The sequence below is a fragment of the Myodes glareolus genome, chromosome 10 (genome assembly GCF_982192425.1).
Source record: "Myodes glareolus chromosome 10, mMyoGla1.1, whole genome shotgun sequence".
NCBI lineage: Eukaryota > Metazoa > Chordata > Mammalia > Rodentia > Cricetidae > Myodes > Myodes glareolus.
The window spans coordinates 15,542,019-15,565,636 of record NC_142035.1 but is presented as its reverse complement, the minus strand read 5'-3'; the positions used below and the strand labels follow the sequence as shown (position 1 = coordinate 15,565,636).

Below are 23,618 nucleotides of genomic sequence, written 5' to 3'. Positions count from 1 at the left end.
TAATTTATTATTTTGTTATTGAAGGATCTCACTGTGTATCCTAGAACTGGCTGTGTAGGCTAGGCTAGTCTTGAACTCACAGAGCTCCGCCTGCATCTGCCATCTGAGTGCTGGGATGAAAGGTGCCGCTACTACAAGCAACTCTGTTCTTAAAGTGACACTTATTTATGAGCGTGTGTGTGCGCGTGTGCCCATGCATGCGTGTGTGTGCATGTGCGCATGTGTGTGTGCATGCATATGTGTGTGTTTATGTTATTGTGCATGCTTGTGGCATGGCATGCATATGAAAGCCAGAGGATAATTTGCTAGAGTCAGTTATGTTCTTCTACCATGTGGGCTCCAGGGGTTAAACTCAGGTCAATAAGTTTAGTAGCAAATTCCTGTACCTGCTGAGCCATCTTGTGGCCCCACCCCACCCCTTTATAGACTAGGCCTTGTATGGCCCAGACTGGCTTTGAATTTTCTATGTAGTCAAAGACGACTTTGAATTTTTGATCCTCCTGCCTCTACCCCCTGAATGCTGGAATTATAGGTATGAGTCACCAAGCCCTGTTTTATTCGGTGCTGACAGCTGAACCCAGGACCTCACGTATGCTAGGCAAGTGCTCTACCAATTGGGCTGCATTCCCAGGCCCTGCTTTGTGTACTTAAAAGACCTCTTCTGATCTGTTGAGAACAGTTTATATGACAGACACAGCTTGAAAGCAGTGAGCTTGGGAGCAGTGCAGGTGAGGGACAGGTGCATGGATAGATTCTTCAATCTATCACTCATTTACCTGCTATCACATTTTTAAAGTACAATTTGTTTGTTGTGTGTGTAGGAGGATGCCTTTGTGCCCCATGACATTTTAGTGTGTGTGCGTGCGTGCGTGTGTGTGTGTGTGTGTGTGTGTGTGTGTGTGTGTGTGTTGGGGGATCCCCGTGTGCACCATGACATGGGAATGGAGCGCAGAGGACAACTTGCAGAAGTTGGTTCTTTTTTAGTTTGTTTGGTTTTTGTTTTGTGAAACAGGATTTCTCTGTGTAGCCCTGGCTCTCCTGGAACTTGGTCGGTAGACTAGACTGGCCTTGAACGTAGAGATCCACCCATCTTTGCCTTCTAAACACTGGGATTAAAGACGAGTGCCTCCACCACCAAGCTAAAGTTGGTAGTTTTCTTCTACCATGTGGATCCCTAGGGATGATCATCAGGCTTGGTGGCAAGTGCTACCCACTGAGCCATCTTTTCTAGCCCTACAGTAAGGTCTTTAACCAGCCTAGCCAAGGCCCTAAACCCACCTCACCTCACCAGTTATCCCTTGCAGGAGACAGAGCAATTTCTGGCATATTAAATAAGGAGTTTGAGAGGGAAGGTGAAGGGGACTCCACAGCAAGAATGTATGCAGCCCTTGCTGGCAGGCAGCAAGGAACCGGTGACCTCAGTACGTGCAGAGCTGAATTCAGCCAGCAACCTAAGTGAGCTGGTTCTTCTGGTTTTTTCCCTAGAGCCCTCAATTAGGAAAAGGGACAGTTGACTTTAGGACACAGTCATGTCAGACCTGTGCTTCTGATCTGAGAACACTGCCGGGCAGGGATATCCAGTACACATTGTTTGGTCACATTAGAGATTTTCAACAGAGAACAAATACAGGCGGTGGTGAGAGAACATCACATGAGAGAAGATCACGTGACTGGAGATCATGTGAGAGGAGAGAGATCCAGAACTTGTTGTTGAGGATGAAGAAGAAAAACAAAGCAAAGGTGGCACTGGCACCCTAGGAGGACACGAGGAAGAGTGAACTCGAGGAAGAGTGGACCAGCCACGGTTTGAATAGAGCAGTAACTGTGGTACTGGAGATGTCACTGAGATACTTCCTGGAGCGCTGTATAGCCAGATCCTGGGGGAAGTTGGGCTGGAGATGGGAAGTTCACTTCGAGTTGGGAAGAGTGGCGTTAGCCTGTTATCCAGGCACTCAGGAAGCTGAAGCAGATGAGTCAAGGTTCTGGGGCTGCATAGTGAAAGAAACCTTGTCAGAGAGAAAGAAGGATAGGGAAGGGGTAGGGGAGAGGGAGAGGAGAGACAAATGACCAGTGCATCCAACATAAACCTCAAACTCTCTGTGTGTTGCGGGAAAGAGAGAGGCAGACTCTGCAGAATCCCTGTGATCCTCTGTAAGATGTTCAAGAAAGGCAAAACCACGGGGACAGCTGCAGCTACCAGGGGCTGAAGCTGCGAGGTGGGGGACAGAGGCGCTCAGGGGACCAGGTCTGGAAACATTCTGACATCTTGACTGCATGGGAGGCAAGACTTCAAGCATTTTGATGATGGGGTATGGGGTGGGCGGGAACAATGACTTGATCTCATTTAAATGGGTGTAGGTAGCGAGGAGGTGAAAGGTGAGGGCTTGCCTTGGGCCAGACCGCACAGAGGCTGGGCATAGGGTCCAACTAAAGCAAACAGGACAAACGTTGATGGTAAAGAGAAAGGTTTCTGGCTCCTTTGCTGTGGGCCTACTGTGCGCCACACAGGCTCGCTGTCTCTGTGGACCCCAGTGAGGCTGTGGGGAGATTGAACGAAGTCTCATTATACAGAGGAAGGGAAGCAGCTTGTCTGAACCCACAGGCAGAATGATATGGCCTGGTAAGAAAACACAAAGTATTGTGTCCCACACACCATTCCAAATGGCTAAGGGAATGAAAGAAAGAAAGAATGAATGAATGAGTGAATGAGTGATTGTCAGTGTACTCCAGGTGGTGAGGCCTCAAAAGCACACTCAGGCTGAGACTATGAGAACGTGGTATTTTTAGAGAAGTGGGGGCCATAAAACTTGTACCAGTCCCCAACGCCCAGCCCCTCCTCCCGAGCTCCGAGATTGTGCCCGGCCTTGGGAAGGGCTCCCCAGCCTTATCTTGGGACAAGTGAAACTATAAAACTCTTTATGACTTTGAGATCATGTCTGGCAGGAGCAGCGATTGTTGCCATAAACCCGAGCTGGCCCTGCAAGGAGGGCGATGCCCTGGGTTGCAAAGAGTCAGGGGATAGTTGAGCAACGCCAAGGGAGTGGCTGCTCTGAGCTGTGCGCGTTGGGGCCTGTGAATTAGAGCCCCTCACAGACTTAGCCCACACTGCCCCTGGGTGGTACTCAGAAATTTAAAGTTCGCCATGTCTTTCCACGTTATGATGTCATTGAAATGAGGAAGCGTCTTTACATCCCACATCCCACAGGGACCATCAGTGAGATCACGTGATGACTGTGGCCTGGGTGGTTCTGGTCAATTTTTTGTTCTGTTCTCTTGCTGCTCTTTCGGTTTTATCACAAGTGACATTAGGGCCGTTTAAGGAAGAGTCATGAGCAACGGCAGTTTCTGGAAACTTTCCACTGATAAGGAGGCTGGAGCCTCTGCAGCAGCAGGGGGAGAACTTCTGGAGATGTCCACAGAGCAGCCCTCCTAGAAGGGATGCACAGTGGAGGTGTGTGCCAGGTGGGGAATGGCGGTTCTGGGAGGCAAAGGGACCCGGAGCAGCTGGAGAAAGGCTGCAGGCTTTGGGCAGTTCCTTAATAAATATGGTTTTTTACTTATATTTTCTTCTTTCTTTTCTGTTTTCTCCATACAGTCGAGGCTACTCCATCTCTGTGTAGCTGAGGCTGGCCACAAATCTCTCATCCTCTGCCCCCAAGAGCTGAGATGACAGGTGCTCCCACCACACCTGGGTTATGCAGTGCTGGGGATGCGCCAGGTCTGATGCTAGGGAAGCATTCCACCGACGAGCCACACACTCAGCCTAGTGTCTTTATTTTTCTGAATAAACAAGAGAGCTACACGGATCACTAAGAGTTCTGGTATGGTTGCTCAAGGCTATCATCTCAGTACTTGAAAGGCTGAGGCAGGAGGATATCCAGTTGGAGGTCATCCTGGGCTACATAGTGAGTTTGAGTCAGCCATAGGCTTGTTTGATAGTAAGACCTTATATCAAAAAAAAAAAACTAAAAATAGAAAAGAAAAAAGACAGGAAGGAAGTATGAAAGGAAGAAAGAAAAAGACAGACAGACAGACAGACGACACACCTATAAAATGGCTGGCAGTGTTGCCACATGTGTGCCCAGCATGTGCAAGGCTCTGGTTCACTCTCCAGACCACACAGACAAAGGAAACAAGACAAACAAAAACAGCAACCCAAAGATCTAAAAATCTCATCTTTAAGAGTATTGAGGGGGCATGCGATGATGGAACATCATGTCCAGAAACAACTTGGGGAGGAAAGGGTTTATTTAGCTTACATACCCCACTCAGAATCTGTTTGGGGAAGTGAAGGCAGGAACCCAAACTGGGCGGGAATCTGGAGGCAGGAGCTGATGCAGAAGCCATGGAAAGGGGCTGCTTACTGGTTTGCTCCCCATGGCTTGCTCTCTTTCTTACAGAGCCCAGGACCACCTGTCCAGAAGTGACTCCGCCCACAATGGGCTGGACTCTCCCACAGTCACAAGACAATGCGCTGAGGCCTACCTGTAGTCCAACTTATTATTATTATTATTGTTGTTGTTGTTATTATTGTTATTATTATTATTGAGGGGGTTGAGACAGGGTTCCTCTGTGTAACAGTCCTGGCTGTTTGACCAGACTGGTCTTGAACTCACAGAGACCTGCCTGCCTCTACCTCCATGTGATTAAAGACATGCACCACCACTGCCTGGCTCTGTATGTAGCCTGATCTTATGGAGGCATCTTCTCAACTGAGGCTCCCTCCGCTCTGATGACTAGCCAGCACAATGACTGAACAAGTAAAGGTGCTTGCTATCAGGCCCAGCAACATGAGCTCAACCCTGCATGGTCGGGGAGAGAATCAGCTTCAGCAGGTTATCCTCCGACCTCCCTCCTCATAGCCCACGTAATGAAATGGAGAAGAGGTCTTTCAGGAGGTAGTGAGGATAGGGCAGGCTGTGCAGCCCCACCCAGACTCGAACTGGAAATCCTCTCGTCTCCCGCATCCTGAGTGCTTAGGTTATAGTTGTGCACAACCACACCTCGCTTCAAACGTTCTCTTAGCAAACGTAAAATAAAAACTCTAAGTGACAAGAAAGTACTATGTCGCCATTTGGTTGGCGGTGTTTCCTTTCTACGTGGTACACAAAATGCTGGTTGCTCTTAACAACCAAGGCCCCTCGACTCAACCCCTTTCATCTCACCCAAGGCAAAGGACCGATGAACGACAGGGCCGAGCCAAGAGCTCAGCAAACCCGAAACCCGTGCTCTCTCAGCGCCCAGCCTGACTTGATGCACATGAGCCGCCAGGTCATTTGTCACTCAAAGTCTTGTTCCAGCTGGACTACTACCACCTGTACCGTTTGAGGCACTCTGAGAAGGTGTGAGCTGCCTTGTGCAGGACTCCAGCCCAGAAGGGTTTGTAGGATGGCCAGTGGACCAGTCACCCTGTCCCACTGTTCACGCCAAACGGAACTGTCAAGTGGCCTTCATGCCCTTCTCAGGACGCTGGCTTTGTGTGTGCCGGAGACAGCCCCACCTTTCATGAGCCGTTCTTGGACTGGCGGATGTGACTGAACTATGCCCTTGTTGTCCAGATGAGGCAAGGGAGACTCGGGGAGGTTGTCTGACTTCCACAGCGACAGGAAGAGTTCTAGAATCTACGTCTCGTTCCCTCAGATTTCTTGGATCTAGACGAGTAAGTAGGGCAGGAGGAACAGAGGATTAGAAAATGAGTAGAAAGAATGGGCGCGCTGGTCTTGGGACCACCGAGGCTTGTGTGTGTGTGTAATCAAAGGTCTTGTCTGGGAAAGCTGCGCTGAGGGGACAGTTGTGGGGGATTAAACCAGAGCAGGCACAGCTATCAGCCCCACCATACCCCACTTCCCCCTACTGAAACCCCTCCAGGGCCTCCATCAGGTTTGCAGCAAAACTCAAGCTCTGTGGGCATGGGTGTTCACGCCTATAATGCCACAACTTGAAAGCCGGAGGAGGCAGGAAGGTCGTGAGTTGGGGGTCAACCTTGACTACAGGGCAAGCCCAAATCTCAAGACAAAGAAGCTAATAAACAAAAGGACCTCCCGGGCACTTTGGGGCTGACTGAGTGGGTGGGTGGGGGGTTGCTATTGAGCCTGGCATCCTGAGTTCGATCCCCCAGACAGACCGGATGGAAGGAAAAAAACGCTACAAGTAATCTCTGACCTCCACAAATGTGCTATGGTGTGCTGCCTGCACTCATATTAAAAAAAAAAAAAACAAAAAAAAAAAACAAAAAAAAAACAACTCCTCTGTGAGTTCAAGGCCAGCCTGGTCCACAGAGTCAGTTCCAGGACAGTCAGGGCTACACAGAAAAACCCCCTGTGTTTCAAAAAGACAAAAACAAAACAAAACAAAACAAAACGCCCCTCAGACTCACTAGGGCCCTGAGTCCTCCCCTCCAATAAGCAGATCCGGATCTTTCCCTATATTCCCACCTCATGTTTAGTCTTCCCTCTGTGGTCTTCCCAGCCCCACCTCTGAGCTACTTCCTGTGTGTCTACATGCCCAAGGGCTCCCCATTTCACAGCTCCTTCCTGAGGTCTCTTTTGCCTGGCACACACTTTCCCCCGCTCTGATCACAGCCACTCCCTCCTACCCCTTTGGGTCTCCGCTCCAGTGTGGTCTCCTGGAGACGCCTTCTGTAAATATAGTTACATACAGGAGCTTCTGCAAGCTCAACAATCTCCATTGTAATGGTTTAAGTCTACCCTTACCACAGGCAAGGGCCCTAAGCTATCTGAAGGGAATGGGCATGGCTGAATGCCAAGCAAACTTCTTCTGCAAAGCGGGCAGCGGGCTGGACTTGGCTTGAGATCTTAGCATCTCAGCCCTGTTCTAACTTGTCATCTTGTTTGATTTTCTTCATTGCCCTGAAAACTTCCAAAAGCATCTATATATTGCTTATTGGTTTATGGTCGTCCTCTCCCCTTCCCTCCTAGGGTGCTAGCTTCACAAGAGCGGGAACTTGGACAGTTTTATTCAGCGTTGCTGTGTTAGCTAGTCCCAAGATGTCCCTTGAAGAGTCCCAGTTCTCTAGTATCCATACCACTGTGTAGTCAACCCCCACAGATTGGGCTGCCCTGAACAAACGTTGGAGACCATGGAAGCCGTAGAACACGGCTTCTGAGGCACTGTGTTTTCCATCTTCCTGCCTTAGATCCCCTGCTCTGGGGTATGAGGGAGCCATGATGAAGACACTCACGGATTCATGGAGGTACATTGAGGCTTATTGCCAATAGGCAGAGACGGAAATGAGCTGTATTTAAACAAATGGTCCCGCCCACTAAGCCTGCTTAGCGAACATGGGTCCAGTGACACTTCCCTGCACCGTCATGGAAGACCCTAATACAGAACCCACTCGCCTAAGCCCTTCCTGAAGTCCAGCATCCCCAAACCATGAGTTAACACGGGCTCGTTGGTTTAAACCGTGGTAATTAATCTTGAAGCTTCACTTGCAGAGCGTGACATTTATATTAATGTTGACCAAAATATTTGCTTAATTAATATTGGTTAATAAATACATTAGGTGCTCAATAAATATAAAACACACTGCAAAAACAAATATTTAAAAGATAAGTTTCTATGTGAATGGTGGAGAAGGTGCAAGCTAGCTCAGTGATAGAGGGCTTGACTAGCGTGCACAATATCTTGGGTTCAGTCCCTCCCTGGTGTTGATAAAAAACAATAAATATTAAATCTATTTTTAGATTTTAAAGTTGAATTTATTTATGTGTTTGTATGGGGAGGGTGAGCACGTGTGTGGGTGTGTGCATACTACAGCACACATGTGTATGTTGGAGAACAATTTGCAAGTTCATTTTTCTCCCTCTGCCATGTGGGTCCTGAGCTGAACTCAGGTCAACGGGTTTACATGACAAGCATCTCTACCCTCTGCGCCACCTCACCAGCCCAAAATAAATCAGCTGAAGGACAGTGAGGACCTTTCTAAGTCACTAATGGTTCTTAGTCAAGAAGTCTGGACGAGAGTTTTTCCCACTCACAGACCCTCAGCTTCAGGAATTCTCAGTTTAGCACACTGCTGAGATTTTCCCCGGTTCTGCTCACCAAGTTTGATTTCTACAGTCTTGGAGGTCTGTCATTCCAACATCTTATGACTCATTTATCCACAAAAATCTTCCCTCAACAACTTTTTTTTTTTAAAAGATGTGTTTATTCTTAACATGCTGTGGGAGTTTTGCTGCAAGATACCTCCACCAAATGCTTGCGGTAGCCACAGAAACCAGAATAGGGCATTGGATCCCAACACCATTGCTATAGATAAAAGGTTGTGAACTGCCATGGGGGTATCAGGTCCTCTAGAAGAGCAGCCAGTGCTATTAACTGCCAAAACATCACTCTAGTCCCTCAGCTCTTTCTGTGTGGCACAGTGCTGGCGGGCGGGGGGGGGGGGGGGTAGGAGAGAGATAACCCCTTTCTCCTCTTGTGGTAGTGAAAGGATGGGGATCTTAACAGGATCATGTACACACACAGGATGTGTGGCAAGTACTGGAGCGCAGAGGCTGCCCTTGTTGGAGTGGGAGAATACAAGCGGAGCGGAGAGAAGGGCTTCGGGAAGGAGCGGGTAGCGGGGATCAGGGGTGAAAGGGAGAGCCGCTCTTCATCTGATGCCCTTTTGCCCAGTTGGATGTTGACTTTTCACCAAGTACACACGGCAGAGTCGATCAATGGAACAAACAATCATGATTAAATAAACAATTCAGTTAGCGGGTGCTTTTGTAATTCCGAGCATGCTGCCTGCTCTTCCCTGTGATGAAACACCTATTTCCTGGTGTCTCGATCCCTTTACTATCGCTGTGACAAAATAAAGAGGCATGGCCATCTATAAAGAGATATGTTTAGCTCACAGTTCTGGGCGCCAGGAAGCCCATGAACACGGTACTGGTATGTGTTGCGCGTCATCGACCTGTATAACATGGTGGAGGGCATCAAGGTGAGACAGATTCATGGTGCTACCCCACTTCTGCTATGACTTATTACCCATAAATCCACAAGCAGATCAGTTCCAGTCAATTCCCCCAAAGTTCTTATCTATCAGCTCTGCTGTGTTAGGGACCACACGTCAAACACACAAGATCTGGGAGACGGAATTCAAACCACAGTACTTCGCATGCTTCAAGACGTGTTCAAGCCAGGCTGTGGTGGCGCACGCCTTTAATCCCAGCACTCCGGAGGCAGAGGCAGGGGGATCTCTGTGAGTTCAAGGCCATCCTGGTCTACAGAGAGAGTTCCAGGACACCCAGGGCTACACAGAGAAACCCTGTCTCAAAAAACAAAATACAAACAAACAAACAAACAAAAAAGCTGTGTTGAAATGCCCATCTTCTGGGCCCTGCTGCTGTCCTCCCTGGGACAGCTCCCGTTGATGAATTCCCTCATGAGCACGGTCAGATCTCCTCCAGTCCCTTCCTCCCACCCCAGGAGGCGTCAGGCCTTCCCGGACTCCTGGTAGAATTTGGCAAAACAAGGAATCCACAGAGATCAAAAGCCGCATGAGGGAGATGCTGGATGCCTGCATTTACTCTCGGCTGAGGCTGCATCGTTCCTCAATGGCTCTGCTTCTGTTTGGGTGTCACTTCTGCCTCCAGCTGGCTGGACCAGTACCACTGTTTTCTGTGTGTGTTGTTGTTTGTTTTTTGTTTTGTGGCCTTCCCTAGAGTCGCCCTTTGCCTTCCTACCCCGTACAGTGTTGGGAGGGGGAAGACTCCTGCATCCTGGGCCAGCGCACTGCCTCTGAGCTACATCCCCAGCCCTTGAGTCATTTTTCCGTTGCCAAGCTGATGAGGGGTGTGCCGGGTATCTAAATGGGTGGAGGCTAATGACAGTGTTTGTGGGGTGCCAAGGACCAAACCCAGGGCCTTGTGTGTGATAGACAAGCACTCCAGCAGCTGAGCCCTGTCCCTGCCCTGGACTTAGAATTTTCTATTCATTTTATATGTCAGGCTTTCCTGGGTAAAGGGTTTTACGGTAAAGAAACGATTAGATTCTGGAGGTTCTGGATTTAGCCCATCAGAAAGAGACCGCACGAGGCAGGCTGCCTTACGGTGATTCCTGGGTGCTGATGAGTGCAGGAGATGTCTGTAGGAATTAGGAGTCTCCCAGCTGCTAGCAGGGCACTGCAGTCACTGCCTTATGGGTAAATGGGGAGCCTCTATTCAGATCTTCAGCATACAAATCCTCGGGGCCTGCTCCACCAAATCACAGTGATGACCACTCAGACAATACTACAGACCCAGGCAAAGTGTCAGCTGGGCATGTGACTAGGAGGGCCTCTCTACTCACAGCTCTACCAACCGAAACATCCACAACCACCTCTTCTCATCACCTTCCCTCTCCTGGCCCTGGTCCTCCCTACCAGAAGCCCACACCTGCCTCCCTCCTGCCCTCCGTACCCCAGATGAACACAGCATTCACATCCAGGAGTGTTTCTATAAAGCACAATTACTCTTAGCCCCACCTCACTTCATCAGGCCACACGGAACAGCATCCAGATTTTGAGCCCTGTGTGATGGTGCGCACTTGGAATCTTTGTACTCAGGAGGCAGACACAGCAGAATCTTTGCAAGCTTGAATCCAGCCTGGTCTACACAGTGAGTCCTGGCCCAACCAGCGCTACATGGCGAAGCTCTTGGTCAAACAAGAACAAAAACAAAAGGCCCCACTCTGCCATCTGACCTCCCTCTTTCCCTCAGACCTCAGCAACACTGGCCCATGGTCTCAGGACCCGTGAGCTCTTCTTCTGTTTACTTGGGTGGCTCTTCTGCCACAGCTTCAAAATCACAGCTTGGACTGGAGAAATGGCTCAGAGGTTGAGAGCACTGGTGGCTCTTCCAGAGGACCAGGGTTCTAATCCCAGCACACACAGGACTTGCTACCTTCTGTAACTCCAGCACCAGGGGACCTCCACCTCTTCTGACCTAATGGAGCACATGCTGCACATATGTACCTGCAGGTAAAAACACCCAGACACATACATATTAAAAAACAAACAAGCAAACATGGCTGCCTCTTGAATTTCTGAGGTCACTACACCCCATGAAACTGGCAGCATATGGGCAAATGGACAAGGGTACATGGCTGGGAGGGGCACTTCAACTGCTTGAACTGTACACTGTGTGCATAGTCAAATATTAATAGGTTATGATTTATTAATCATACCAAACGGATCTCCTTGGGGAGGCCTTCCTTCACAGCTAGCTTCTTAAGAGTACCTGGATGACCCATTTGCTAAAGGCATGGTTGTCAGCCTGGGTCAGTCAGAGATGATGGAAGGAAACTTTAGGAGGTGGAGCCTGATGTAGGGAGGGTAGAGGTGTGAGGGATGCAGTGGGGCAGATGGGAATAGAGATGAGCAAGCCAGGGCATGAGGCAGACAAGAGTGGCTTCTTCTAAGATGAGGGATCTAAGGCTGGAGATGTCAGGGGAGTCACCCAGGTCGTTCTCGGGGTCAAATTCAAGTCCCAACTCCAACTGCAAGCAGACTCATAGGTGAGGAGCAAGTGCGCATCCTCATAAGCCGTGGATTGCCGCTCTCTCCCGTTTGACTGGTGAGAAAGCGGAAGCACTCTTGCCTGAGCTCATTCAAAAAGGAGCCTCGCTTTGGTTTCGTCCTGACTGAATGACCGTCCACCACCCACCTCTCCCACGGCTTTGAGCTTCACACCAGGTCCCAGCCTGGACCCCAGAGGGGCCGACGAGCTCAAACCTTCGCCTTTCCCAGAACCTTTGGACAAAGTCAAAAATGTCCCTGTCCTCTTGCCTTCCCTTAGCCCATGCGGTTGGGATTCCCCCAACTCCAAAGGAAAAGACGACCAAAATACCCTGCTTAAAAGACTGCTATTTCTAAAACCCGACAAAACAGGACAGGGCTTGTATGACATGACAATGAGGGTAGGGCTCCAGGTCAATAGCTGAGCAGGGAGATACTGATTAATGAGCACCAGGCTGGGCCTGTGGGCCCAGCTTCAACAGGAACTGAAGTCACAAGTGGGGTCCTGAGCAGAATACTCCCAGCATCCCCTGTCTGGAGAGAAGCCTGATATCTCCTTCACAATGGGGGGCAGTAGATAATTTCTGGGACTGCTCCCCACGGGCCACCATGTGTTACCCATCTGGTTGGGTCTGGCATGCTCAGTATTTCCCTCACTGAAGAAACACCTGTAACCACTACACATTACAGAGATCTGATCGATTCGCTTCCTCCCAGGCCTGGGGAAGGGCAGTGAGCAGGCAGTGGCCATGAAGGAGGAAGGGCAGACAGCACCAGGCAGATATTTACTGACGGCCACTCTGAGACTGGGACACCAGTGACTCACGTCATGTCAGAGGGACTGAGAGAGGGAGCCAGGGCTGGACCCTCGCTCCCCATTTCCTGAAATGGGGTCTCCCCCTAAACAAGCCTGTCAGGAGCTTGTCCACTAGGCCCTCTGAGAACTCACTTCTTAGATGCCAGGGGCCCACTTCAGAGACCCCATACTGTGTTTATTAAAACAGAACCTATATATCACAACAGTTCAATATGGAGAAAAACAGAGGACAAAGTTCAAAATGATGACATTTTGCTCTCCAGAGACAAGTCATCCTGAGAGAGCTGGCTAAGCCAAGCAGTTACTAACCAGTCCCACGGGTCCAAGCATCGACTCCCCAGCCTCCCCCGAGTCAACTTGTGCACTGGTTTCGTGAAGCTGTACACTTAACAGTGTTAAGCAGCGTCACATGTATGGATTATGCTATAGGAACAGTTTAAAAATCAGGAAAGCAATGCACTCTATGTACAAAATCCTCGGTAACCGTGGCTAGCTGGGGGGAGGGGTGGCTGGAGAGATGGCTCACCGGTAAGAGCTCCTGCTGTTCTTCCAGATCGTCAGAATTTGGTTCCCAGCACTCACAGTCACCTGTAACTCCAGCTCCAAGGGATCCAATATTCTCTTCTGACCCCCAAAGGCACTGGTACACACACGGAATACATTTTAAAATAGTGTCTAATGAATGGGGTGTTTGCAAAGTTAAAATGAGAAAAGGTCCCGGTGTGGGAGGGTATTGCTTTACCCAGCACTCAGAAGGTGAAGGCAGGCGACTTTCTGGGAGTTTGAGGCCAGTTTGGTCTACACAGGGAGTTCTAGGACAGCTGAGTTAGACAGTGAAACCCTGTTTCAAAAACAAACAAACAAAAAACCAACAAAACAAAAGCGAAGATCTCGTGACCTATTACCCTCTGAACACAGCTCAGGATTTCTCGGAAAGAACCCAGTCCCTGAAAATCATATTGATAGTGACATTTCTTTTTGTTTAGGGTTTTTATTTTCATTTATTTATTGGGGGTGGTGCGCTTGCCACAACTTGGGAGTGAGGGGTCAAAGGACAAACTTTCAGGAGTTGATTCTTTCCTCGTACCATGTGGCTCCGGGGATTGAACCGAACTCCTCAGGCTTGAGAGGTAAGTGCCTTTACTGTCTAGCCAAATCTTGTTGGCCCCTTCAAGTTCCTTTTATTCTCAAACGCATTGGTATCTCACTACTGGAGATTGGCTGGAGTGCCCCCAAGTGTTCACATTCTGTCATAGCACCTCAGGGACTGCAAAGGCTACCCCATCCAAGCTCTCTGAAAAATGTGTAGTTTGTTAAATTAACAAGTTAGTTAATTTCACTGTGATGTTTCATACATATATATGAAAACTTTGTTCAAGCCCCCACTGCCCTCCTTGTCCCTACTTCCCCATCTCCTTCCTCCCCACCCTAATAATTCTCCTACTTTCATGTCTTATGTGTGTATGCACACATACATATTGTAGTTCAGTCTAGACTCCCTTTATTTAAAAAGTGATATTTTCTTTCTTCTTACTTGTCTAATTAATAGTTAAGTAATTATTTTTATGTCTATGTATGTTTAGCCTGTACATGTGTCTGTGTGTCACACGTACCTGGTGCCCACAGAGTCCAAAAAACAACCTCAGATCCCCTAGAACCGGAGTGAGATGGTAGTGAGTGAGTTGCCGTGTGGGTGCTGGGAGCCAGTGCTCTGAACCACTGTGCCCTCTCTCCAGCCACTCCCATTGCCTTCTCTTACCCCCTTCCTCCCACTTCTTTCGTGTCCCATACGTATCAGAGAGCATGCTAATTATGCATTGTATATTTAAGTGTGTATTCCACATTTTTTTAAAAAGCATGTGGTATTTGCCTTTTCAAGTCTGGCTTATCTCACTTACCATGATGGTCTCCAATTGCACTCATTTTTCTACAAATGACATTTCATTTGGGGAGGGGGTGTTTTTGTTTTGCCATTTGGATTTTTTATTTGTTTGAGATAAAGTTTCATGTAGCCCAGGCTGTCCTTGAACTGGACTTGTAGCTGAGGATGGCTTGGGCCTTCTTGTCCTCCTATCTCTGACTTCCCTGGTATTGGGACCACACACATGCACCACTACACCGAGTTTATGCGGGGCTGGGGGAAGCCGGCGCTGGGGATGTAGTCAGTTGGTAGCGTGCTTACCTAGCATGCAGGGAGCACTGGCTTTGATAGCCAATATCTGATAGAACAGGATGGCCCATGCCTGTAATTACAGCACTCAAGAGGTGAGAGAATCCACAGTTCAAGGTCAACTTTTCATTACTCTTTACAACTGAATACAATTCTGTGATGTATTTATGAGCTTTGGACTGGTCCAGGAACTCGCTTTGTAGACCAGGCTGGCCTCTGCTTCCCCAGTACTGGGATTAAAGGTGTGCGCCACCACCGCCCAGTTCTTTTTCTTCTTTTTATCAATTTATTTTTATGTTCACTGGTGTTTTACCCGCATGTGTGTCTATGTGAGGTGCCAAGCCCTAGAACTGGAGTTACAGACAGGTGTTGAGTTGCCATGTGGGTACTAGGATTTGAACATGGGTCCTCTGCAACCAGTGTTCTTCCCCGCTGACCCATCTCTCCAGCTTGCCACATTTTCGTTATCCATTCATCTATAGCTGAGTGCCCAAGCTGTATCCATATCTTGGCTATGATACACTGGGCATCAATAAATCTGAATAGCTATGTGGAATGCTGACATAGCTTACTTGGGGTGGATATCCAGGAGCGGTGTAGCTGGATCATATGGTAGATCTATTTTTAGTATTTTGAGGAACCTGCATACTGATTTCCATAATGACTATAACAGTTTACAAGCTTGAAGTCTTGATTCCAAAGGGCAATTCTTGGCTTTTCTTTTGTTTCAAAGCCATATTTCAAAAAAAAAAAACAAAACCACAAGTACCCAAACCTACACTAGCCCAATGGGTCACAAGTCCAGCCCCAGCCTTGCCATGATACCCTCCCTGAAGGGTGCCAGAGGGAACTCAGCTGGGAGCAATTCCTCCTCTGGATACAGGTGCCACTGCAAACGCGCTGTGACCTTTTAGGCACAGCCCCACCACAGTGCAATTGGAAACTACCTGGGTTACACCGTGAGACCCTGTCTCCAAAAACACCCAAACCAAAGCAAACGGTAATGATCACAGGTGGCTCTTGACAACCCCGTGGAGATGTGCGCGTCTGCTTTCCTTCGGTGTTTCGAATGCCCTGCAGAGGGTATATTATTTTATTGTCTTCTCCTTTCCCCTCCACAGTGAACTTTGGGCATCTCTTACGTCAGCTAATGATGTTGGGACAGAAAGTTCTGAGGCTGAGAAACTTGAGCAGTCAGCAAGCACTGGCCGGGGAAAGGCTGATAATAGTTAAGATTTACTAAGAGCTTTATGGTGCCTGGCATGGTGCTGCTGGTATAATGGGAGAGCGCTCTCATTTGATCCTCGAGGCAATCTGGAGTCTATTATTAATTAATATAATTATAATTATTAATCAGATGCAAACCTTCAAGTGTAGCGCTCCAAGGTAGTATACCTGGGGGACATTATGGAGGGGGATACGAGAGGAGGTCTTCTAAGTGGAGGTGGAGAAGAATCATGTGACAGGCCCTGAAGGTGGCCAGCTTGGAGTCACACCATGAGACCCTGATGAAAGAGGGAAGGGAAACGGAAATTTCCACTCAGTGAGAGCAGCCCATTGCACAAACCCCACCTATGGCAAAATCAAAACAGATCTGTATTTTTTTATCTACCAAACAATCCCCCATTTCTTTATTTTTGGTTGTGAGCCTAGCCTTTAACGGCTGAGCCATCTCTCCAGCCCAACCCCTGGTTTTAGAAGTGTGTGTGTGTGTGTGAGTGTGTGTGTGTGTGTGTGTGTGTGTGTGTATAAATACCACACACAGAGATTGGAGGAAAGCGTCAGGGATCTTTCACTATCTTTCTCCACTTCAGAATTTGAGACATGATCACTCACTAAACCTGGAGCTTGCTGATTCAACTAGAGTGGCTGGTCACCAAGCCTGGGGCCCTACTTGCCTGTCACCGCCTCCCCCCGCACAGGATCGCAGATGCACATCGTCTTACCCGACTGTTGCTTGTTTGTTGTGCTGCTGCTTTGCTTGCATATATGTCTGTGCACCATGTGTGTTACCCCCATACAGTTCCAGGAGAGGACATCAGATTCCTCGGAACTGGAGTTACAGACAGTCGTGAGCCTCCATGTGGGAGCTGGGAATGGAACCTGGGTCCTCTGTAGAGCGTTCTTAACTGCTGAGCTAGCGATCTCTCCAGCCCTCCCCTGTTTTTGTTGGTTTCTTTGGTGTTTTTTGTTTGGTTGGTTAGGTTTTTTGTAAATGCTGGGAATCCAAAGACAGGTCCTCATGAATGAGTCCTCCTAGTGAATACTTTGCCAGTGAAGGTGTCTTCCCTGTCCACTCCCTAAATCCCTTTAAAAATGTATTCTGGGGGCTAGTGTGATGGCTTAATGATTAAGAGCACTGGCTGTTCTTCCAGAGGACCCAGGTTCAAGTCCCAGCACCCACATGGCAGCTCACAACTGTCTGTAACTCCAGTTCCAAGGAATCTGACACCTTTACACCAAGAACACGTAAAATAAAATTAAATAAATTATTTTTTTTTAAAAGACATGTTCTGTAGAGAAACATCCTCTCGGTCTCTGGGAAGAGACTCACCCTCACTACTTTTCTGCTAAGTAGACAACTTCATAATCACACATTAGGACACTCAGCCAAGCTGCCAATACAGGCTCCCAATTCAATTTAGGTGTAAACCTCCTCCATAGCCCGGCCAGGTTTGCTGGAGGATGAGGACTAGATGCCTGTCACCCCTTGCTCTGGGCCAGGGGTGTCTCGTAGGGAGGAGGGTAAACAGCCTGGCTGTCTTCCAGCTCTCTGAACCCAGCAGGCATTGGAAACTTCCAATTTAACTGGGCACCACTGAGATGGCCATGTATACAGGCCTTTCTTGCCTTTGACCTTAGAAGATACACTTCTTTAGCGAGTGCACCGGAGATGAAAGGAGGGGTTCCCCTTAAGAATCCAATTGAATGTGGCTGGCCCGGAGTCTTTCTGAAAAGCCATTGACAATGACACTGGGACTTGTTTCCTCTGCATATACTGGATTTTGGGGATCCAGTCTGTCTGGACACTCACCTTCCTGGACCTGGAGGGAGGGGGAGGAACTTGAACTTCCCACAGGGCAGGAAACCCTGACTGCCCTTAGGGATGGAGAGGGAGGAGGAGAGGGAGTGGGGGGAGTGGGAGGGTGTTGGGAGGAGGGGCGGAAATGGAAACTTTTATAATTTAATAAAATTACTTTCTAAAAAAAAAAAAAAAAAGAATGCAATCCCTGTGCCATGCAGCCTACCCTCTCCCCGCAGGAGACACCCGCAGGAGACAGTTAGTCACCGGGTGGGGATGGGGCCAAACAGAGTCCTTCCTATAGGCAGTCTCTGCTCGCCATGGCCCATGGGAGACCCTCAAGTTCTCTCCCTGAAATGCCTGAGTGCAGGCTGACCTTGGCAGACACAGGCAAATGTTAGTTGCTTGCTTCTTGGCCTAGCTGTCCCTGCATCAAACTCCCAAATTAAGATTTCCAAATAGCACCTCTTTTCCTGCGTCTTCCCCCCGGAAATGGCAGCTGCATGTTTGTCTGCTCCCTCTTCCCATCCCGGAGACCTGTGGATAAACATGGGGCTCAGAGGAAGGGGAGGGGCTTCTGTCCCTCGAGGTCACATCTTAGCAGTGGGGAGTTTGGCACTGTGCCCTTGAAAAAAATGATCGCTGGGTATCCCAGGAGCTCTTTCTCCAACTTTGTACAATTCCCTTCTACCTTCCTGAGCCTCACTTTTCCCATTTCTTCAGTGGGTAGTGATATTTACCCACTGGACTTGTTACGATGTCAGGAGTGACCCAGTGAATTTACACAGCATCATCAGATCTGACACCCTGGGACTCCCACACAGACCCGCGATTCCTTCCTGTGACCAGTAAGTCATCTGACCTCTCTGTTTTCTTCCCCCCTTCTTCTTTTCCTTCCTCCTCTCTTATTTCAACAGGGTTACACTGTGTAACTCCAGCCTGGCCTTGAATTCACTATGTAGCCCAGGCTGGCCTCAAATTTTGAGATCCTCCTGCCTCGGCCTTCTGAATGCTGAGATTATGGACTTGCCTCTTGTTTGTTCAGCTGCCACATGGGGTGCTCAGTAGAGTGAACACACAGGTCTCCCTAGTACAGTGCCAGGCGTGTGGTGAAAACTAGGTCTAGACTGTGCATGAGGGCAGTGGAAGGTGAGGTGAGCTCTTAGGCCGGTGTTGATGCAGCAAGGAGTGGGTCTCCCCCTTCTGTCCCCTAATCATTTCAGGCCATGTTTTGGAAAATATTCAGTCTGGCTGGGATCCAAAGCCCCTGGGAACAGACAGGACATCCTGTCCTTGTCCCTCCAGCAGCCATGCTGACTCAGGGAGATCGATGTGTGACCACAAAAACACAGCTGGGCTCTGACCTCTTCTGGGAATTCCACATGGCTAAGCCCTGGGTACTACCCTACTCCCATTCAGAGATCTGGATGGCTCCCTTCTAGGGCCTGATCCTGGGCTCTGGAGCAGAAGGTAGCACACGGAGAAATGGAAGTCCCTGGCACTTGAGGCAGACCAGGCCTGGGGGTCATAAGCTTCACATGACCCTCTGATTGAAGTCAGACATCTCTCTCACGCTTGCCAAGCCTCTGGCTCTCCCCCTCCCCCCAGCCCAACCCAGTCCAATCCAGGTCTGGACACTTTTCCAGCCAAGCCAGGCTCCAAAACCACTGGTTGGGCAAAACCTTGACCTCAGACTGGGTCAGACCCATCAGTGAGATTGTTGAAGAGCGTGGAATGTTTCTTTTTGAATCCCAAGATCTAGAGTGAGCCCTCCCCATCGCAAAACTCCGGCCCTCAATCCTTCACAGTCATTTACTTGTTCTGTAACTTTGGGCAAGTTCCTCTACCTCTCTGAATTCCAGCCCTGCCGCCTCCCCAAGAACTTTGTGACAACCACAGGGGCAGGTACCCAGTGAGGGCAAGTTATTGTAAACAGCATCAGATGCCAAACATAAAGTAGCGTGGGCACAATACACAGGCATCTCTGGGCTCAGTCTCCAGCCCTCCTCTCTTTCCCTCACCCATAATCAAACTAATGAACAGCAAGGGGTATAAGCTATGGAGTGTGAGATGATCAGGGTTCAATGCCAGGGGCAAAGGAGCCACAAGTCCCCACCTCTCCCTGAAGACCTTTAGGCAGTTAACGGGTGCTGGAAGAGGAGAACCGTTTACAAAGTTGGCAACACAGCTTAGCTGCTTAGCTGGTAGAGGAGCTTGCAGGCAAGCCTGGTGATCTGCATTCAACCCTCAGGACTCACATGGTAGAAGAAAAAGATGATTCCCACATAAGTTGACCTCTGACCTCTACTCATGAGCCATGCATCACACAAACACTCACATCAGGTATACACATACCACACACAGATGCACTAAATAAATAAATGTAAATTTAAAAACAACTAAAAAGATGCTTGACCAGTTCCTGTGTGGCCACCAGTAATTTCTTCGAGCCTTGTAAAAATGGAGATTAAAAATGCAGCAGAGTTGTGAGGAGTCTGTTATCTTACATGCTCTGGGATCCGTGGCTGGCGGACAGCAAGCCCTAATAAGAACTAAGCATTTCTAAGCATGTTCGTAATGTTCCCGGAGTCGTGAAGCTGTGTTTCTGATGATTCACACTGGACTCCTAAGTAGGGAGGGCCTACTATGTGTCTGCTGCTATGGGAAACCATACAACCTGAGTGTGTACAAGCACACACACACATGTATGTGCACATATATACTTAGGGAGATAAGCAGTTTGATTGTCACTTTTTAAAACCTTGATTTTAGGGGGCTGGAGAGATGGTTCAGTGGTTAAGAGCATCGGCTGCTCTTCCAGAGGATCTGGGTTCAATTTCCATCACCCACATAATAGCTAACAACTGTCTGTATCTCCAAGATCTGACAGCCTCACACAGACATACATACAGGCAAAACAACACTGCACATAAAATAAAAAATAAAAAAATAATATAAAAAACAAACAATAAAACCTTGATTTTATAAAAACAAAGCAGATGCAAAAAGTCAAAATAAATGTATATTTCTGCTGGTTGTGGTGGTGCACACTTTGATCCCAGCACTCGGGAGGCAGAGGCAGGTGGATCTCTGTGAGTTCGAGGCCAGTCTGGTCTACAGAGACTCTGTTACACAGATAAACCCATTCTCAAATAACAACAAACAAACAATAGAGTTATTTCTCAGATCGGGAGAGATGGCTCAGCAATTTAGAGCACACTCTGCTCTTCCAGAAGACGGGGTTCTTCTCCTAGCACCCACATGGCAGTCATCTGTAGCTCCAGCTCCAGGGAACCCAGTGCCCTCTTCTGGCCTCTGAGAGTGGTGCACAGACACACATGCAGGCAAAGCACCCACAAACAGAAAATTAAAAAAACAAATCATTTTTAAAAGGACTTATTTCAAGACAGGCATGGCACGCATAACTGTTGACTTGGGTTTGACCCTGGGACCTACGTGGTATAAGTCTCCTGTAAGTCATCCTCTGATCTCCACACAAGTATGGTGATGTGTGTGTGCTCACACACACACACACACACAAAAGCAACACATGTAATTTTGAAAGCGTATAATTTGTGGCCAGGTGTGGTAGCTCCTCTCTGTAACCCCAGAACGTGGGAGGCAGAGGCAGAACTGCAGCAAGTTTGAAGTTACCCTGCTCTACACAGGGAGTGCCAAGCCAACCAGGGTTACAGAGCAAAACCCTGTCTCAGAAACGAGGGTCGGAGTATCCGCAAGCTGCATTTATATGCTTATATATTTCATTTTTAAATGGTCTCTTTAATCATGCCAAAAATTCCACTGTAAGTATATACAGCTGGAAACGGCGCAGGCATTCCTAGCCACAGTGGCATACTAACAATGTCAGGATTTACTTCTTTGGAGGTGGGACAAAGCTTGGAGAGCAGGCTATTTGCAGCCTTCCACCCCAGATGCAGGATAAGCTGCTGCCCTTTGATGACCTTTCTGCTCTGGAGTGGGGTGGTCACTGTTAACAGACATTCTGAGGTGGTCACCATTAACAGACATTCTGAGGCACATTGTGCCAGGTCTCTGCACACGCCACTCCTCTACACAAGGCTCACTTCCCTCCTTTACGCACGGGGAAATGGGTCTTTTCAATGCAATATGTCAGGCCTACTACTTCTGAGTGTCCAAGACAGAAAAGAATACAGAAGTTCAAGTCTCTACTCGATCTCTTAATTGTTCTGTAATCATGGACAGTGTCTTGCCCTTCCTTGATCTGAGCCTGCTCTCCAACCTCCGAAGCCACAGAGCCCAACTGTGAATGGCCTCTATGACAAAGTAAAAGTTGGCACTGTGCTGTCGTAGACTTGAGTTCTAACCCAACTCGTCTCATCGCTTTCTGGACTGGAATGTCCTGTTCTGTAAGAGATCGTCTCCTCTGTTGCTGTCCACAGGATTAATAGAAGGCATAAGTCAGATGGTCAGAGCCCAGTGCTTCACTGTATCCAGCTGCTCTACTGGAAAAAACTCTTGCTCTTGCCTTATTTATCTGAGATCCTTCCTCCATTTCTAACCATTCACTGTGAACAAGGAAAGTTCCCCATACTCACCACGCTGATCGCCCCCTACTGTTAGCATCTAGAACTGCAGCCTGTGCTCCCAGTGCCAGCAGTAGACCTGGATCTGGGTTAAAGATGGGTTTAATCTCAACACCTAGGACAGCAGGGTCCAAAGCTTTGCTAGAGATCAACCACCTATTCAGCTTGAGAAAAGTTCATTATTTTTTGTCTTACGAACCATTTAACTGGCTTCCCTCCCCCCCAGGAAGACTATGTTGGTTACTTTTCTGTTGTTGGGATAAAATACTCCTACAAAACCAGAATAAACTCTTCCTTTCTTAAGCCAGGGAACCGTCCCAGGTAGAGTCTTCCCAGTTCAATGAACATGACTAAGGTAATGCTGTACAGGCACTTCACCTGTGGTTCTAGTGTCTGTCAGGGTGACAATTAGCACTCACGGATCTAGACGCTCTGGGAGTTTGAAAGGCTTGGCCAAGGTCATATTAGATCACCAGATTTTGGTGGCTGAATAATTAATCATGCCCTGCCCCTTGAGGTGCTCTCATCGCAGCCTCTGAAACTCACAGCTATTCTATGGGGTAAAAGAGAGGTTGTATGTGATTAAGGTTCTCTCTCTCTCTCTTTTTTAAGATTTATTTATTTATTATGTACACAGTGTTCTGCCTGCATGTATGCCTGCATGCCAGAAGCGGGCACCAGATCTCATTACAGATGGTTGTAAGCCACCATGTGGTTGCTGGGAATTGAACTCAGGACCTCTGGAAGGAGCAGTCAGTGCTCTTAACCTCTGAGTCATCTCTCCAGCCCCATGATTAAGGTTCTTGAGATAGGGAGATTATTTTGAGTTAACAGGTGGGCCCAATGTAATTGCAAAAGTTCTAAGTAGGAGGCAGGAGGATGGGTGTGATGGGGAAATCCTCTCAGCTGCTTGGAAGGTTAAGGCAGGAGGATGGGAGGGGTACTGAAATAGTCTCAGCTTCTCAGGAGCCTGAGGTAGGGGCTTTGGAAGTTCAAGTCCAACCTGAGTAACTGTCTCAAAAACAAAACAAAAATCTGAGGCAAGGTTTTATTTCGTGGCCCTGGCTGTCCTGGAACTCATTATGTAAACCAGGCTGGCCTCAAACTCACAGAGATCCTCCTGCCTCTGCTTCCGAAGTGCTGGGATTAAAGACACTAGCACCACAATGCCCAGATTTCTCAAATATTTGAATATGACTGAAAGAAGAGACATGCGCATTCACACTTATAACCCCCGCACATCCAAACCGGCACAGGAGGACTGAGAGTTTGAGGTCAGCCTGGACCACAGCAAGTTCCAGAGCAGGCTGGGCTATGAGACACTACCCCAAACAAACAAACAAACAGCCCTTCTGCCAATTCTTAAAAGACTTATGTAGTTTAGCAGTAAAACATTTGGCTAGCATAAACAATGGTCTGAGTTCAAACCCCTACCCACCCTCCCCTACACACCCACCCTCCCTCCTACACACACACACACACACACACACACACACACACACACACACACGCGCGCGCGCGCGCGCGCGCGCACGTTC

At 48.4% G+C, this 23,618-nt stretch overlaps 1 protein-coding gene and 2 long non-coding RNA genes across 3 annotated transcripts in view; 2 read left to right on the top strand and 1 right to left on the bottom strand.

Moving 5' to 3' along the window:
* Nucleotides 1-3,022: 3,022 nt before the first annotated feature.
* On the top strand, nucleotides 3,023-3,807 carry LOC146892758 (uncharacterized). Its single transcript, XR_015004258.2, has 2 exons — nucleotides 3,023-3,451; nucleotides 3,596-3,807. It is a non-coding gene; the product is annotated as an uncharacterized LOC146892758 (long non-coding RNA).
* A 1,693-nt stretch (nucleotides 3,808-5,500) lies between these two features.
* Nucleotides 5,501-14,033, bottom strand: LOC125404823 (uncharacterized). Its single transcript, XR_015739021.1, has 5 exons — nucleotides 13,937-14,033; nucleotides 13,066-13,164; nucleotides 12,850-12,963; nucleotides 6,596-10,963; nucleotides 5,501-5,651 (listed from the first exon to the last, which is right to left on the bottom strand). It is a non-coding gene; the product is annotated as an uncharacterized LOC125404823 (long non-coding RNA).
* The window catches only part of Ttpal (alpha tocopherol transfer protein like), a 31,626-nt gene continuing 21,355 nt past the window's right edge, over nucleotides 13,348-23,618 (top strand). Inside the window, exon 1 of the mRNA XM_085697042.2 lies at nucleotides 13,348-13,453. The gene's annotated coding sequence lies outside the window, so the exon portion shown is untranslated. The remainder of the gene's footprint in view (nucleotides 13,454-23,618) is intronic.